At 40.1% G+C, this 14,315-nt stretch overlaps 32 non-coding genes across 32 annotated transcripts; all 32 read left to right on the forward strand.

Annotated features, from left to right (window-relative positions):
- The first annotated feature begins 467 nt into the window (after positions 1 to 467).
- On the forward strand, positions 468 to 539 carry trnaq-uug. The gene has a single exon. It is a non-coding gene; the product is annotated as a tRNA-Gln (tRNA).
- A 116-nt stretch (positions 540 to 655) lies between these two features.
- trnaq-cug lies at positions 656 to 727 on the forward strand. Its single transcript has one exon. It is a non-coding gene; the product is annotated as a tRNA-Gln (tRNA).
- A 585-nt stretch (positions 728 to 1,312) lies between these two features.
- On the forward strand, positions 1,313 to 1,384 carry trnaq-uug. Its single transcript has one exon. It is a non-coding gene; the product is annotated as a tRNA-Gln (tRNA).
- A 116-nt stretch (positions 1,385 to 1,500) lies between these two features.
- Positions 1,501 to 1,572, forward strand: trnaq-cug. Its single transcript has one exon. It is a non-coding gene; the product is annotated as a tRNA-Gln (tRNA).
- A 588-nt stretch (positions 1,573 to 2,160) lies between these two features.
- Positions 2,161 to 2,232, forward strand: trnaq-uug. Its single transcript has one exon. It is a non-coding gene; the product is annotated as a tRNA-Gln (tRNA).
- Positions 2,233 to 2,348: 116 nt separating this feature from the next.
- On the forward strand, positions 2,349 to 2,420 carry trnaq-cug. The gene has a single exon. It is a non-coding gene; the product is annotated as a tRNA-Gln (tRNA).
- A 575-nt stretch (positions 2,421 to 2,995) lies between these two features.
- Positions 2,996 to 3,067, forward strand: trnaq-uug. The gene has a single exon. It is a non-coding gene; the product is annotated as a tRNA-Gln (tRNA).
- A 116-nt stretch (positions 3,068 to 3,183) lies between these two features.
- On the forward strand, positions 3,184 to 3,255 carry trnaq-cug. Its single transcript has one exon. It is a non-coding gene; the product is annotated as a tRNA-Gln (tRNA).
- Positions 3,256 to 3,846: 591 nt separating this feature from the next.
- Positions 3,847 to 3,918, forward strand: trnaq-uug. Its single transcript has one exon. It is a non-coding gene; the product is annotated as a tRNA-Gln (tRNA).
- A 116-nt stretch (positions 3,919 to 4,034) lies between these two features.
- On the forward strand, positions 4,035 to 4,106 carry trnaq-cug. Its single transcript has one exon. It is a non-coding gene; the product is annotated as a tRNA-Gln (tRNA).
- Positions 4,107 to 4,693: 587 nt separating this feature from the next.
- On the forward strand, positions 4,694 to 4,765 carry trnaq-uug. The gene has a single exon. It is a non-coding gene; the product is annotated as a tRNA-Gln (tRNA).
- A 116-nt stretch (positions 4,766 to 4,881) lies between these two features.
- On the forward strand, positions 4,882 to 4,953 carry trnaq-cug. Its single transcript has one exon. It is a non-coding gene; the product is annotated as a tRNA-Gln (tRNA).
- Positions 4,954 to 5,540: 587 nt separating this feature from the next.
- Positions 5,541 to 5,612, forward strand: trnaq-uug. Its single transcript has one exon. It is a non-coding gene; the product is annotated as a tRNA-Gln (tRNA).
- Positions 5,613 to 5,728: 116 nt separating this feature from the next.
- On the forward strand, positions 5,729 to 5,800 carry trnaq-cug. The gene has a single exon. It is a non-coding gene; the product is annotated as a tRNA-Gln (tRNA).
- A 584-nt stretch (positions 5,801 to 6,384) lies between these two features.
- trnaq-uug lies at positions 6,385 to 6,457 on the forward strand. The gene has a single exon. It is a non-coding gene; the product is annotated as a tRNA-Gln (tRNA).
- Positions 6,458 to 6,573: 116 nt separating this feature from the next.
- On the forward strand, positions 6,574 to 6,645 carry trnaq-cug. The gene has a single exon. It is a non-coding gene; the product is annotated as a tRNA-Gln (tRNA).
- A 586-nt stretch (positions 6,646 to 7,231) lies between these two features.
- On the forward strand, positions 7,232 to 7,303 carry trnaq-uug. The gene has a single exon. It is a non-coding gene; the product is annotated as a tRNA-Gln (tRNA).
- Positions 7,304 to 7,419: 116 nt separating this feature from the next.
- trnaq-cug lies at positions 7,420 to 7,491 on the forward strand. The gene has a single exon. It is a non-coding gene; the product is annotated as a tRNA-Gln (tRNA).
- Positions 7,492 to 8,084: 593 nt separating this feature from the next.
- trnaq-uug lies at positions 8,085 to 8,156 on the forward strand. Its single transcript has one exon. It is a non-coding gene; the product is annotated as a tRNA-Gln (tRNA).
- Positions 8,157 to 8,681: 525 nt separating this feature from the next.
- trnaq-cug lies at positions 8,682 to 8,753 on the forward strand. The gene has a single exon. It is a non-coding gene; the product is annotated as a tRNA-Gln (tRNA).
- Positions 8,754 to 9,341: 588 nt separating this feature from the next.
- Positions 9,342 to 9,413, forward strand: trnaq-uug. Its single transcript has one exon. It is a non-coding gene; the product is annotated as a tRNA-Gln (tRNA).
- Positions 9,414 to 9,529: 116 nt separating this feature from the next.
- Positions 9,530 to 9,601, forward strand: trnaq-cug. The gene has a single exon. It is a non-coding gene; the product is annotated as a tRNA-Gln (tRNA).
- Positions 9,602 to 10,184: 583 nt separating this feature from the next.
- On the forward strand, positions 10,185 to 10,256 carry trnaq-uug. Its single transcript has one exon. It is a non-coding gene; the product is annotated as a tRNA-Gln (tRNA).
- A 116-nt stretch (positions 10,257 to 10,372) lies between these two features.
- On the forward strand, positions 10,373 to 10,444 carry trnaq-cug. The gene has a single exon. It is a non-coding gene; the product is annotated as a tRNA-Gln (tRNA).
- A 589-nt stretch (positions 10,445 to 11,033) lies between these two features.
- On the forward strand, positions 11,034 to 11,105 carry trnaq-uug. The gene has a single exon. It is a non-coding gene; the product is annotated as a tRNA-Gln (tRNA).
- A 116-nt stretch (positions 11,106 to 11,221) lies between these two features.
- Positions 11,222 to 11,293, forward strand: trnaq-cug. Its single transcript has one exon. It is a non-coding gene; the product is annotated as a tRNA-Gln (tRNA).
- Positions 11,294 to 11,885: 592 nt separating this feature from the next.
- On the forward strand, positions 11,886 to 11,957 carry trnaq-uug. The gene has a single exon. It is a non-coding gene; the product is annotated as a tRNA-Gln (tRNA).
- A 339-nt stretch (positions 11,958 to 12,296) lies between these two features.
- On the forward strand, positions 12,297 to 12,368 carry trnaq-uug. Its single transcript has one exon. It is a non-coding gene; the product is annotated as a tRNA-Gln (tRNA).
- A 781-nt stretch (positions 12,369 to 13,149) lies between these two features.
- Positions 13,150 to 13,221, forward strand: trnaq-uug. Its single transcript has one exon. It is a non-coding gene; the product is annotated as a tRNA-Gln (tRNA).
- Positions 13,222 to 13,337: 116 nt separating this feature from the next.
- On the forward strand, positions 13,338 to 13,409 carry trnaq-cug. The gene has a single exon. It is a non-coding gene; the product is annotated as a tRNA-Gln (tRNA).
- Positions 13,410 to 13,997: 588 nt separating this feature from the next.
- On the forward strand, positions 13,998 to 14,069 carry trnaq-uug. The gene has a single exon. It is a non-coding gene; the product is annotated as a tRNA-Gln (tRNA).
- A 116-nt stretch (positions 14,070 to 14,185) lies between these two features.
- trnaq-cug lies at positions 14,186 to 14,257 on the forward strand. Its single transcript has one exon. It is a non-coding gene; the product is annotated as a tRNA-Gln (tRNA).
- The last annotated feature ends 58 nt before the right edge of the window (positions 14,258 to 14,315 follow it).

The raw sequence follows: 14,315 nt of genomic DNA on the forward strand, positions 1-14,315 counted from the left end.
CGGTAAATGCATACTATGAGTCCCTGGTACGTTTTTTAATTGAAAACTTGCTGCCCCACAAAGAACTGACAATGTTTCATATTTTGTTCACACTCATCACTTCATTCGTGTTGGAAATATGTGGATTTCCAAGTGGATGCATGGTAGGGTAGCCCAGTTGATACCGTTTCTGGCCAGAAAATATTTGATCTTTTTTCCGGTGAACCAAGGACAGTAAAATCTGAACCCGTCACAGAGTATTGAGTTCTATGCTGTAAAGGTTATCACTCAGGACTCTGAATCCTACAATCCGAGTTTAAATCTTGGACGATCCTACCATGTCAATTAATTTGCCTCGTGGAACTAGAATATAGCTGTCCAAATATTGTTGTCAGTTGAAAGTATTTGCAACACGTGAAGGAACGACAGTCCGCTGTTGCAAATTAAACGCAGATTTTTTTTTCAATTTCCATTTGGACTTATAATATGGTTCTATGGTGTAATGGTTAGCACTCTGGACTTTGAATCCAGTGATCCGAGTTCAAATCTCGGTAGAACCTTCCTGTTTTTTTGTGCTGAATTATTCACATGGCCAACCAATAATCTCATAATCTGCTGTTTATCCGCTGTACTAAGGACAGGAAAATCGGAACTCTACAATAATTACTCTGTATGAGGTTCTATGGTGTAATGGTTAGCACTCAGGACTCTGAATCCTGCGATCCGAGTTCAAATCTCGGTAGGACCTTCCATGATTTTGCAGTGACACACTCCTCCCCTGTCAACTTTAAAATAGTTGTGCGTGAAAGAAACAAGTGGGTGGGAGTCGATAAGCACTCTTGTTACGCACAAATGGTTAGCCTACGGTAAATGCATACTATGAGTCCCTGGTACGTTTTTTAATTGAAAACTTGCTGCCCCACAAAGAACTGACAATGTTTCATATTTTGTTCACACTCGTCACTTCATTCGTGTTGGAAATATGTGGATTTCCAAGTGGATGCATGGTAGGGTAGCCCAGTTGATACCGTTTCTGGCCAGAAAATATTTGATCTTTTTTCCGGTGAACCAAGGACAGTAAAATCTGAACCCGTCACAGAGTATTGAGTTCTATGCTGTAAAGGTTATCACTCAGGACTCTGAATCCTACAATCCGAGTTTAAATCTTGGACGATCCTACCATGTCAATTAATTTGCCTCGTGGAACTAGAATATAGCTGTCCAAATATTGTTGTCAGTTGAAAGTATTTGCAACACGTGAAGGAACGACAGTCCGCTGTTGCAAATTAAACGCAGATTTTTTTTTTTCAATTTCCATTTGGATTTAGAATATGGTTCTATGGTGTAATGTTTAGCACTCTGGACTTTGAATCCAGTGATCCGAGTTCAAATCTCGGTAGAACCTTCCTGTTTTTTTGTGCTGAATTATTCACATGGCCAACCAATAATCTCATAATCTGCTGTTTATCCGGTGTACTAAGGACAGGAAAATTGGAACTCTACACTTATTACTCTGTAAGGGGTTCTATGGTGTAATGGTTAGCACTCAGGACTCTGAATCCTGCGATCCGAGTTCAAATCTCGGTAGGACCTTCCATGATTTTGCAGTGACACACTCCTCCCCTGTCAACTTTAAAATAGTTGTGCGTGAAAGAAACAAGTGGGTGGGAGTCGATAAGCACTCTTGTTACGCAAATGGTTAGCCTACGGTAAATGCATACTATGAGTCCCTGGTACGTTTTTTAATTGAAAACTTGCTGCCCCACAAAGAACTGACAATGTTTCATATTTTGTTCACACTCGTCACTTCATTCGTGTTGGAAATATGTGGATTTCCAAGTGGATGCATGGTAGGGTAGCCCAGTTGATACCGTTTCTGGCCAGAAAATATTTGATATTTTTTTCCGGTGAACCAAGGACAGTAAAATCTGAACCCGTCACAGAGTATTGAGTTCTATGCTGTAAAGGTTATCACTCAGGACTCTGAATCCTACAATCCGAGTTTAAATCTTGGACGATCCTACCATGTCAATTAATTTGCCTCGTGGAACTAGAATATAGCTGTCCAAATATTGTTGTCAGTTGAAAGTATTTGCAACACGTGAAGGAACGACAGTCCGCTGTTGCAAATTAAACGCAGATTTTTTTTTTTTTTTCAATTTCCATTTGGACTTATAATATGGTTCTATGGTGTAATGGTTAGCACTCTGGACTTTGAATCCAGTGATCCGAGTTCAAATCTCGGTAGAACCTTCCTGTTTTTTTGTGCTGAATTATTCACATGGCCAACCAATAATCTCATAATCTGCTGTTTATCCGCTGTACTAAGGACAGGAAAATCGGAACTCTACAATAATTACTCTGTATGAGGTTCTATGGTGTAATGGTTAGCACTCAGGACTCTGAATCCTGCGATCCGAGTTCAAATCTCGGTAGGACCTTCCATGATTTTGCAGTGACACACTCCTCCCCTGTCAACTTTAAAATAGTTGTGCGTGAAAGAAACAAGTGGGTGGGAGTCGATAAGCACAAATGGTTAGCCTACGGTAAATGCATACTATGAGTCCCTGGTACGTTTTTTAATTGAAAACTTGCTGCCCCACAAAGAACTGACAATGTTTCATATTTTGTTCACACTCGTCACTTCATTCGTGTTGGAAATATGTGGATTTCCAAGTGGATGCATGGTAGGGTAGCCCAGTTGATACCGTTTCTGGCCAGAAAATATTTGATATTTTTTTCCGGTGAACCAAGGACAGTAAAATCTGAACCCGTCACAGAGTATTGAGTTCTATGCTGTAAAGGTTATCACTCAGGACTCTGAATCCTACAATCCGAGTTTAAATCTTGGACGATCCTACCATGTCAATTAATTTGCCTCGTGGAACTAGAATATAGCTGTCCAAATATTGTTGTCAGTTGAAAGTATTTGCAACACGTGAAGGAACGACAGTCCGCTGTTGCAAATTAAACGCATTTTTTTTTTTTTTTCAATTTCCATTTGGATTTAGAATATGGTTCTATGGTGTAATGTTTAGCACTCTGGACTTTGAATCCAGTGATCCGAGTTCAAATCTCGGTAGAACCTTCCTGTTTTTTTGTGCTGAATTATTCACATGGCCAACCAATAATCTCATAATCTGCTGTTTATCCGCTGTACTAAGGACAGGAAAATCGGAACTCTACAATAATTACTCTGTATGAGGTTCTATGGTGTAATGGTTAGCACTCAGGACTCTGAATCCTGCGATCCGAGTTCAAATCTCGGTAGGACCTTCCATGATTTTGCAGTGACACACTCCTCCCCTGTCAACTTTAAAATAGTTGTGCGTGAAAGAAACAAGTGGGTGGGAGTCGATAAGCACTCTTGTTACGCACAAATGGTTAGCCTACGGTAAATGCATACTATGAGTCCCTGGTACGTTTTTTAATTGAAAACTTGCTGCCCCACAAAGAACTGACAATGTTTCATATTTTGTTCACACTCATCACTTCATTCGTGTTGGAAATATGTGGATTTCCAAGTGGATGCATGGTGGTAGGGTAGCCCAGTTGATACCGTTTCTGGCCAGAAAATATTTGATCTTTTTTTCCGGTGAACCAAGGACAGTAAAATCTGAACCCGTCACAGAGTATTGAGGGTTCTATGCTGTAAAGGTTATCACTCAGGACTCTGAATCCTACAATCCGAGTTTAAATCTTGGACGATCCTACCATGTCAATTAATTTGCCTCGTGGAACTAGAATATAGCTGTCCAAATATTGTTGTCAGTTGAAAGTATTTGCAACACGTGAAGGAACGACAGTCCGCTGTTGCAAATTAAACGCAGAATTTTTTTTTTCAATTTCCATTTGGATTTATAATATGGTTCTATGGTGTAATGGTTAGCACTCTGGACTTTGAATCCAGTGATCCGAGTTCAAATCTCGGTAGAACCTTCCTGTTTTTTTGTGCTGAATTATTCACATGGCCAACCAATAATCTCATAATCTGCTGTTTATCCGGTGTACTAAGGACAAGAAAATTGGAACTCTACACATATTACTCTGTAATGGGTTCTATGGTGTAATGGTTAGCACTCAGGACTCTGAATCCTGCGATCCGAGTTCAAATCTCGGTAGGACCTTCCATGATTTTGCAGTGACACACTCCTCCCCTGTCAACTTTAAAATAGTTGTGCGTGAAAGAAACAAGTGGGTGGGAGTCGATAAGCACTCTTGTTACGCACAAATGGTTAGCCTACGGTAAATGCATACTATGAGTCCCTGGTACGTTTTTTAATTGAAAACTTGCTGCCCCACAAAGAACTGACAATGTTTCATATTTTGTTCACACTCGTCACTTCATTCGTGTTGGAAATATGTGGATTTCCAAGTGGATGCATGGTAGGGTAGCCCAGTTGATACCGTTTCTGGCCAGAAAATATTTGATCTTTTTTTCCGGTGAACCAAGGACAGTAAAATCTGAACCCGTCACAGAGTATTGAGTTCTATGCTGTAAAGGTTATCACTCAGGACTCTGAATCCTACAATCCGAGTTTAAATCTTGGACGATCCTACCATGTCAATTAATTTGCCTCGTGGAACTAGAATATAGCTGTCCAAATATTGTTGTCAGTTGAAAGTATTTGCAACACGTGAAGGAACGACAGTCCGCTGTTGCAAATTAAACGCAGATTTTTTTTTTTTCAATTTCCATTTGGACTTATAATATGGTTCTATGGTGTAATGGTTAGCACTCTGGACTTTGAATCCAGTGATCCGAGTTCAAATCTCGGTAGAACCTTCCTGTTTTTTTGTGCTGAATTATTCACATGGCCAACCAATAATCTCATAATCTGCTGTTTATCCGCTGTACTAAGGACAGGAAAATCGGAACTCTACAATAATTACTCTGTATGAGGTTCTATGGTGTAATGGTTAGCACTCAGGACTCTGAATCCTGCGATCCGAGTTCAAATCTCGGTAGGACCTTCCATGATTTTGCAGTGACACACTCCTCCCCTGTCAACTTTAAAATAGTTGTGCGTGAAAGAAACAAGTGGGTGGGAGTCGATAAGCACTCTTGTTACGCACAAATGGTTAGCCTACGGTAAATGCATACTATGAGTCCCTGGTACGTTTTTTAATTGAAAACTTGCTGCCCCACAAAGAACTGACAATGTTTCATATTTTGTTCACACTCGTCACTTCATTCGTGTTGGAAATATGTGGATTTCCAAGTGGATGCATGGTAGGGTAGCCCAGTTGATACCGTTTCTGGCCAGAAAATATTTGATCTGTTTTTCCGGTGAACCAAGGACAGTAAAATCTGAACCCGTCACAGAGTATTGAGGGTTCTATGCTGTAAAGGTTATCACTCAGGACTCTGAATCCTACAATCCGAGTTTAAATCTTGGACGATCCTACCATGTCAATTAATTTGCCTCGTGGAACTAGAATATAGCTGTCCAAATATTGTTGTCAGTTGAAAGTATTTGCAACACGTGAAGGAACGACAGTCCGCTGTTGCAAATTAAACGCAGATTTTTTTTTTCAATTTCCATTTGGACTTATAATATGGTTCTATGGTGTAATGGTTAGCACTCTGGACTTTGAATCCAGTGATCCGAGTTCAAATCTCGGTAGAACCTTCCTGTTTTTTTGTGCTGAATTATTCACATGGCCAACCAATAATCTCATAATCTGCTGTTTATCCGGTGTACTAAGGACAGGAAAATTGGAACTCTACAATAATTACTCTGTAAGGGGTTCTATGGTGTAATGGTTAGCACTCAGGACTCTGAATCCTGCGATCCGAGTTCAAATCTCGGTAGGACCTTCCATGATTTTGCAGTGACACACTCCTCCCCTGTCAACTTTAAAATAGTTGTGCGTGAAAGAAACAAGTGGGTGGGAGTCGATAAGCACTCTTGTTACGCACAAATGGTTAGCCTACGGTAAATGCATACTATGAGTCCCTGGTACGTTTTTTAATTGAAAACTTGCTGCCCCACAAAGAACTGACAATGTTTCATATTTTGTTCACACTCGTCACTTCATTCGTGTTGGAAATATGTGGATTTCCAAGTGGATGCATGGTAGGGTAGCCCAGTTGATACCGTTTCTGGCCAGAAAATATTTGATTTTTTTTTCCGGTGAACCAAGGACAGTAAAATCTGAACCCGTCACAGAGTATTGAGTTCTATGCTGTAAAGGTTATCACTCAGGACTCTGAATCCTACAATCCGAGTTTAAATCTTGGACGATCCTACCATGTCAATTAATTTGCCTCGTGGAACTAGAATATAGCTGTCCAAATATTGTTGTCAGTTGAAAGTATTTGCAACACGTGAAGGAACGACAGTCCGCTGTTGCAAATTAAACGCAGATTTTTTTTTCAATTTCCATTTGGATTTATAATATGGTTCTATGGTGTAATGGTTTAGCACTCTGGACTTTGAATCCAGTGATCCGAGTTCAAATCTCGGTAGAACCTTCCTGTTTTTTTGTGCTGAATTATTCACATGGCCAACCAATAATCTCATAATCTGCTGTTTATCCGCTGTACTAAGGACAGGAAAATCGGAACTCTACAATAATTACTCTGTATGAGGTTCTATGGTGTAATGGTTAGCACTCAGGACTCTGAATCCTGCGATCCGAGTTCAAATCTCGGTAGGACCTTCCATGATTTTGCAGTGACACACTCCTCCCCTGTCAACTTTAAAATAGTTGTGCGTGAAAGAAACAAGTGGGTGGGAGTCGATAAGCACTCTTGTTACGCACAAATGGTTAGCCTACGGTAAATGCATACTATGAGTCCCTGGTACGTTTTTTAATTGAAAACTTGCTGCCCCACAAAGAACTGACAATGTTTCATATTTTGTTCACACTCGTCACTTCATTCGTGTTGGAAATATGTGGATTTCCAAGTGGATGCATGGTAGGGTAGCCCAGTTGATACCGTTTCTGGCCAGAAAATATTTGATCTTTTTTCCGGTGAACCAAGGACAGTAAAATCTGAACCCGTCACAGAGTATTGAGGGTTCTATGCTGTAAAGGTTATCACTCAGGACTCTGAATCCTACAATCCGAGTTTAAATCTTGGACGATCCTACCATGTCAATTAATTTGCCTCGTGGAACTAGAATATAGCTGTCCAAATATTGTTGTCAGTTGAAAGTATTTGCAACACGTGAAGGAACGACAGTCCGCTGTTGCAAATTAAACGCAGATTTTTTTTTTCAATTTCCATTTGGATTTATAATATGGTTCTATGGTGTAATGGTTAGCACTCTGGACTTTGAATCCAGTGATCCGAGTTCAAATCTCGGTAGAACCTTCCTGTTTTTTTGTGCTGAATTATTCACATGGCCAACCAATAATCTCATAATCTGCTGTTTATCCGCTGTACTAAGGACAGGAAAATTGGAACTCTACAATAATTACTCTGTATGAGGTTCTATGGTGTAATGGTTAGCACTCAGGACTCTGAATCCTGCGATCCGAGTTCAAATCTCGGTAGGACCTTCCATGATTTTGCAGTGACACACTCCTCCCCTGTCAACTTTAAAATAGTTGTGCGTGAAAGAAACAAGTGGGTGGGAGTCGATAAGCACTCTTGTTACGCACAAATGGTTAGCCTACGGTAAATGCATACTATGAGTCCCTGGTACGTTTTTTAATTGAAAACTTGCTGCCCCACAAAGAACTGACAATGTTTCATATTTTGTTCACACTCGTCACTTCATTCGTGTTGGAAATATGTGGATTTCCAAGTGGATGCATGGTAGGGTAGCCCAGTTGATACCGTTTCTGGCCAGAAAATATTTGATCTGTTTTTCCGGTGAACCAAGGACAGTAAAATCTGAACCCGTCACAGAGTATTGAGTACAGGGTTCTATGCTGTAAAGGTTATCACTCAGGACTCTGAATCCTACAATCCGAGTTTAAATCTTGGACGATCCTACCATGTCAATTAATTTGCCTCGTGGAACTAGAATATAGCTGTCCAAATATTGTTGTCAGTTGAAAGTATTTGCAACACGTGAAGGAACGACAGTCCGCTGTTGCAAATTAAACGCAGATTTTTTTTTTTCAATTTCCATTTGGATTTAGAATATGGTTCTATGGTGTAATGTTTAGCACTCTGGACTTTGAATCCAGTGATCCGAGTTCAAATCTCGGTAGAACCTTCCTGTTTTTTTGTGCTGAATTATTCACATGGCCAACCAATAATCTCATAATCTGCTGTTTATCCGGTGTACTAAGGACAAGAAAATTGGAACTCTACACGTATTACTCTGTAAGGGGTTCTATGGTGTAATGGTTAGCACTCAGGACTCTGAATCCTACAATCCGAGTTTAAATCTTGTACAATCCTACCATGTCAATTAATTTGCCTCGTGGAACTAGAATATAGCTGTCCAAATATTGTTGTCAGTTGAAAGTATTTGCAACACGTGAAGGAACGACAGTCCGCTGTTGCAAATTAAACGCAGATTTTTTTTTTCAATTTCCATTTGGACTTATAATATGGTTCTATGGTGTAATGGTTAGCACTCTCTGAATCCAGTGATCCGAGTTCAAATCTCGGTAGAACCTTCCTGTTTTTTTGTGCTGAATTATTCACATGGCCAACCAATAATCTCATAATCTGCTGTTTATCCGCTGTACTAAGGACAGGAAAATCGGAACTCTACAATAATTACTCTGTATGAGGTTCTATGGTGTAATGGTTAGCACTCAGGACTCTGAATCCTGCGATCCGAGTTCAAATCTCGGTAGGACCTTCCATGATTTTGCAGTGACACACTCCTCCCCTGTCAACTTTAAAATAGTTGTGCGTGAAAGAAACAAGTGGGTGGGAGTCGATAAGCACTCTTGTTACGCACAAATGGTTAGCCTACGGTAAATGCATACTATGAGTCCCTGGTACGTTTTTTAATTGAAAACTTGCTGCCCCACAAAGAACTGACAATGTTTCATATTTTGTTCACACTCGTCACTTCATTCGTGTTGGAAATATGTGGATTTCCAAGTGGATGCATGGTAGGGTAGCCCAGTTGATACCGTTTCTGGCCAGAAAATATTTGATCTTTTTTCCGGTGAACCAAGGACAGTAAAATCTGAACCCGTCACAGAGTATTGTACAGGGTTCTATGCTGTAAAGGTTATCACTCAGGACTCTGAATCCTACAATCCGAGTTTAAATCTTGGACGATCCTACCATGTCAATTAATTTGCCTCGTGGAACTAGAATATAGCTGTCCAAATATTGTTGTCAGTTGAAAGTATTTGCAACACGTGAAGGAACGACAGTCCGCTGTTGCAAATTAAACGCAGATTTTTTTTTCAATTTCCATTTGGATTTAGAATATGGTTCTATGGTGTAATGTTTAGCACTCTGGACTTTGAATCCAGTGATCCGAGTTCAAATCTCGGTAGAACCTTCCTGTTTTTTTGTGCTGAATTATTCACATGGCCAACCAATAATCTCATAATCTGCTGTTTATCCGGTGTACTAAGGACAGGAAAATTGGAACTCTACAATAATTACTCTGTATGGGGTTCTATGGTGTAATGGTTAGCACTCAGGACTCTGAATCCTGCGATCCGAGTTCAAATCTCGGTAGGACCTACCTTGATTTTGCAGTGACACACTCCTCCCCTGTCAACTTTAAAATAGTTGTGCGTGAAAGAAACAAGTGGGTGGGAGTCGATAAGCACTCTTGTTACGCACAAATGGTTAGCCTACGGTAAATGCATACTATGAGTCCCTGGTACGTTTTTAATTGAAAACTTGCTGCCCCACAAAGAACTGACAATGTTTCATATTTTGTTCACACTCGTCACTTCATTCGTGTTGGAAATATGTGGATTTCCAAGTGGATGCATGGTAGGGTAGCCCAGTTGATACCGTTTCTGGCCAGAAAATATTTGATATTTTTTTCCGGTGAACCAAGGACAGTAAAATCTGAACCCGTCACAGAGTATTGAGTTCTATGCTGTAAAGGTTATCACTCAGGACTCTGAATCCTACAATCCGAGTTTAAATCTTGGACGATCCTACCATGTCAATTAATTTGCCTCGTGGAACTAGAATATAGCTGTCCAAATATTGTTGTCAGTTGAAAGTATTTGCAACACGTGAAGGAACGACAGTCCGCTGTTGCAAATTAAACGCAGATTTTTTTTTCAATTTCCATTTGGACTTATAATATGGTTCTATGGTGTAATGGTTAGCACTCTGGACTTTGAATCCAGTGATCCGAGTTCAAATCTCGGTAGAACCTTCCTGTTTTTTTGTGCTGAATTATTCACATGGCCAACCAATAATCTCATAATCTGCTGTTTATCCGCTGTACTAAGGACAGGAAAATCGGAACTCTACAATAATTACTCTGTATGAGGTTCTATGGTGTAATGGTTAGCACTCAGGACTCTGAATCCTGCGATCCGAGTTCAAATCTCGGTAGGACCTTCCATGATTTTGCAGTGACACACTCCTCCCCTGTCAACTTTAAAATAGTTGTGCGTGAAAGAAACAAGTGGGTGGGAGTCGATAAGCACTCTTGTTACGCACAAATGGTTAGCCTACGGTAAATGCATACTATGAGTCCCTGGTACGTTTTTTAATTGAAAACTTGCTGCCCCACAAAGAACTGACAATGTTTCATATTTTGTTCACACTCGTCACTTCATTCGTGTTGGAAATATGTGGATTTCCAAGTGGATGCATGGTAGGGTAGCCCAGTTGATACCGTTTCTGGCCAGAAAATATTTGATCTGTTTTTCCGGTGAACCAAGGACAGTAAAATCTGAACCCGTCACAGAGTATTGAGGGTTCTATGCTGTAAAGGTTATCACTCAGGACTCTGAATCCTACAATCCGAGTTTAAATCTTGGACGATCCTACCATGTCAATTAATTTGCCTCGTGGAACTAGAATATAGCTGTCCAAATATTGTTGTCAGTTGAAAGTATTTGCAACACGTGAAGGAACGACAGTCCGCTGTTGCAAATTAAACGCAGATTTTTTTTTTTTCAATTTCCATTTGGATTTATAATATGGTTCTATGGTGTAATGGTTAGCACTCTGGACTTTGAATCCAGTGATCCGAGTTCAAATCTCGGTAGAACCTTCCTGTTTTTTTGTGCTGAATTATTCACATGGCCAACCAATAATCTCATAATCTGCTGTTTATCCGCTGTACTAAGGACAGGAAAATTGGAACTCTACAATAATTACTCTGTAAGGGGTTCTATGGTGTAATGGTTAGCACTCAGGACTCTGAATCCTGCGATCCGAGTTCAAATCTCGGTAGGACCTTCCATGATTTTGCAGTGACACACTCCTCCCCTGTCAACTTTAAAATAGTTGTGCGTGAAAGAAACAAGTGGGTGGGAGTCGATAAGCACTCTTGTTACGCACAAATGGTTAGCCTACGGTAAATGCATACTATGAGTCCCTGGTACGTTTTTTAATTGAAAACTTGCTGCCCCACAAAGAACTGACAATGTTTCATATTTTGTTCACACTCGTCACTTCATTCGTGTTGGAAATATGTGGATTTCCAAGTGGATGCATGGTAGGGTAGCCCAGTTGATACCGTTTCTGGCCAGAAAATATTTGATCTGTTTTTCCGGTGAACCAAGGACAGTAAAATCTGAACCCGTCACAGAGTATTGAGTACAGGGTTCTATGCTGTAAAGGTTATCACTCAGGACTCTGAATCCTACAATCCGAGTTTAAATCTTGGACGATCCTACCATGTCAATTAATTTGCCTCGTGGAACTAGAATATAGCTGTCCAAATATTGTTGTCAGTTGAAAGTATTTGCAACACGTGAAGGAACGACAGTCCGCTGTTGCAAATTAAACGCAGATTTTTTTTTTCAATTTCCATTTGGATTTAGAATATGGTTCTATGGTGTAATGTTTAGCACTCTGGACTTTGAATCCAGTGATCCGAGTTCAAATCTCGGTAGAACCTTCCTGTTTTTTTGTGCTGAATTATTCACATGGCCAACCAATAATCTCATAATCTGCTGTTTATCCGGTGTAAAAATGACAGGAAAATTGGAACTCTACACTTATTACTCTGTAAGGGGTTCTATGCTGTAAAGGTTATCACTCAGGACTCTGAATCCTACAATCCGAGTTTAAATCTTGGGATCCTACCATGTCAATTAATTTGCCTCGTGGAACTAGAATATAGCTGTCCAAATATTGTTGTCAGTTGAAAGTATTTGCAACACGTGAAGGAACGACAGTCCGCTGTTGCAAATTAAAGCAGATTTTTTTTTTCAATTTCCATTTGGATTTATAATATGGTTCTATGGTGTAATGGTTAGCACTCTGGACTTTGAATCCAGTGATCCGAGTTCAAATCTCGGTAGAACCTTCCTGTTTTTTTGTGCTGAATTATTCACATGGCCAACCAATAATCTCATAATCTGCTGTTTATCCGCTGTACTAAGGACAGGAAAATCGGAACTCTACAATAATTACTCTGTATGAGGTTCTATGGTGTAATGGTTAGCACTCAGGACTCTGAATCCTGCGATCCAGTTCAAATCTCGGTAGGACCTTCCATGATTTTGCAGTGACACACTCCTCCCCTGTCAACTTTAAAATAGTTGTGCGTGAAAGAAACAAGTGGGTGGGAGTCGATAAGCACTCTTGTTACGCACAAATGGTTAGCCTACGGTAAATGCATACTATGAGTCCCTGGTACGTTTTTTAATTGAAAACTTGCTGCCCCACAAAGAACTGACAATGTTTCATATTTTGTTCACACTCGTCACTTCATTCGTGTTGGAAATATGTGGATTTCCAAGTGGATGCATGGTAGGGTAGCCCAGTTGATACCGTTTCTGGCCAGAAAATATTTGATCTGTTTTTCCGGTGAACCAAGGACAGTAAAATCTGAACCCGTCACAGAGTATTGTACAGGGTTCTATGCTGTAAAGGTTATCACTCAGGACTCTGAATCCTACAATCCGAGTTTAAATCTTGGACGATCCTACCATGTCAATTAATTTGCCTCGTGGAACTAGAATATAGCTGTCCAAATATTGTTGTCAGTTGAAAGTATTTGCAACACGTGAAGGAACGACAGTCCGCTGTTGCAAATTAAACGCAGATTTTTTTTTTTTTTCAATTTCCATTTGGATTTAGAATATGGTTCTATGGTGTAATGTTTAGCACTCTGGACTTTGAATCCAGTGATCCGAGTTCAAATCTCGGTAGAACCTTCCTGTTTTTTTGTGCTGAATTATTCACATGGCCAACCAATAATCTCATAATCTGCTGTTTATCCGGTGTACTAAGGACAGGAAAATTGGAACTCTACAATAATTACTCTGTATGGGGTTCTATGGTGTAATGGTTAGCACTCAGGACTCTGAATCCTGCGATCCGAGTTCAAATCTCGGTAGGACCTACCTTGATTTTGCAGTGACACACTCCTCCCCTGTCAACTTTAAAATAGTTGTGCGTGAAAGAAACAAGTGGGTGGGAGTCGATAAGCACTCTTGTTACGCACAAATGGTTAGCCTACGGTAAATGCATACTATGAGTCCCTTGTATTTTTTTTTATTGAAAACTTGCTGCCCCACAAAGAACTGACAATGTTTCATATTTTGTTCACACTCGTCACTTCATTCGTGTTGGAAATATGTGGATTTCCAAGTGGATGCATGGTAGGGTAGCCCAGTTGATACCGTTTCTGGCCAGAAAATATTTGATCTGTTTTTCCGGTGAACCAAGGACAGTAAAATCTGAACCCGTCACAGAGTATTGAGTTCTATGCTGTAAAGGTTATCACTCAGGACTCTGAATCCTACAATCCGAGTTTAAATCTTGGACGATCCTACCATGTCAATTAATTTGCCTCGTGGAACTAGAATATAGCTGTCCAAATATTGTTGTCAGTTGAAAGTATTTGCAACACGTGAAGGAACGACAGTCCGCTGTTGCAAATTAAACGCAGATTTTTTTTTTTTTCAATTTCCATTTGGATTTAGAATATGGTTCTATGGTGTAATGGTTAGCACTCTGGACTTTGAATCCAGTGATCCGAGTTCAAATCTCGGTAGAACCTTCCTGTTTTTTTGTGCTGAATTATTCACATGGCCAACCAATAATCTCATAATCTGCTGTTTATCCGCTGTACTAAGGACAGGAAAATCGGAACTCTACAATAATTACTCTGTATGGGGTTCTATGGTGTAATGGTTAGCACTCAGGACTCTGAATCCTGCGATCCGAGTTCAAATCTCGGTAGGACCTTCCATGATTTTGCAGTGACACACTCTCTCCCCTGTCAACTTTAAAATAGTTGTGCGTG

This window comes from Oncorhynchus gorbuscha, unplaced genomic scaffold (assembly GCF_021184085.1).
Source record: "Oncorhynchus gorbuscha isolate QuinsamMale2020 ecotype Even-year unplaced genomic scaffold, OgorEven_v1.0 Un_scaffold_1624, whole genome shotgun sequence".
NCBI classification, from domain to species: Eukaryota; Metazoa; Chordata; class Actinopteri; order Salmoniformes; family Salmonidae; genus Oncorhynchus; species Oncorhynchus gorbuscha.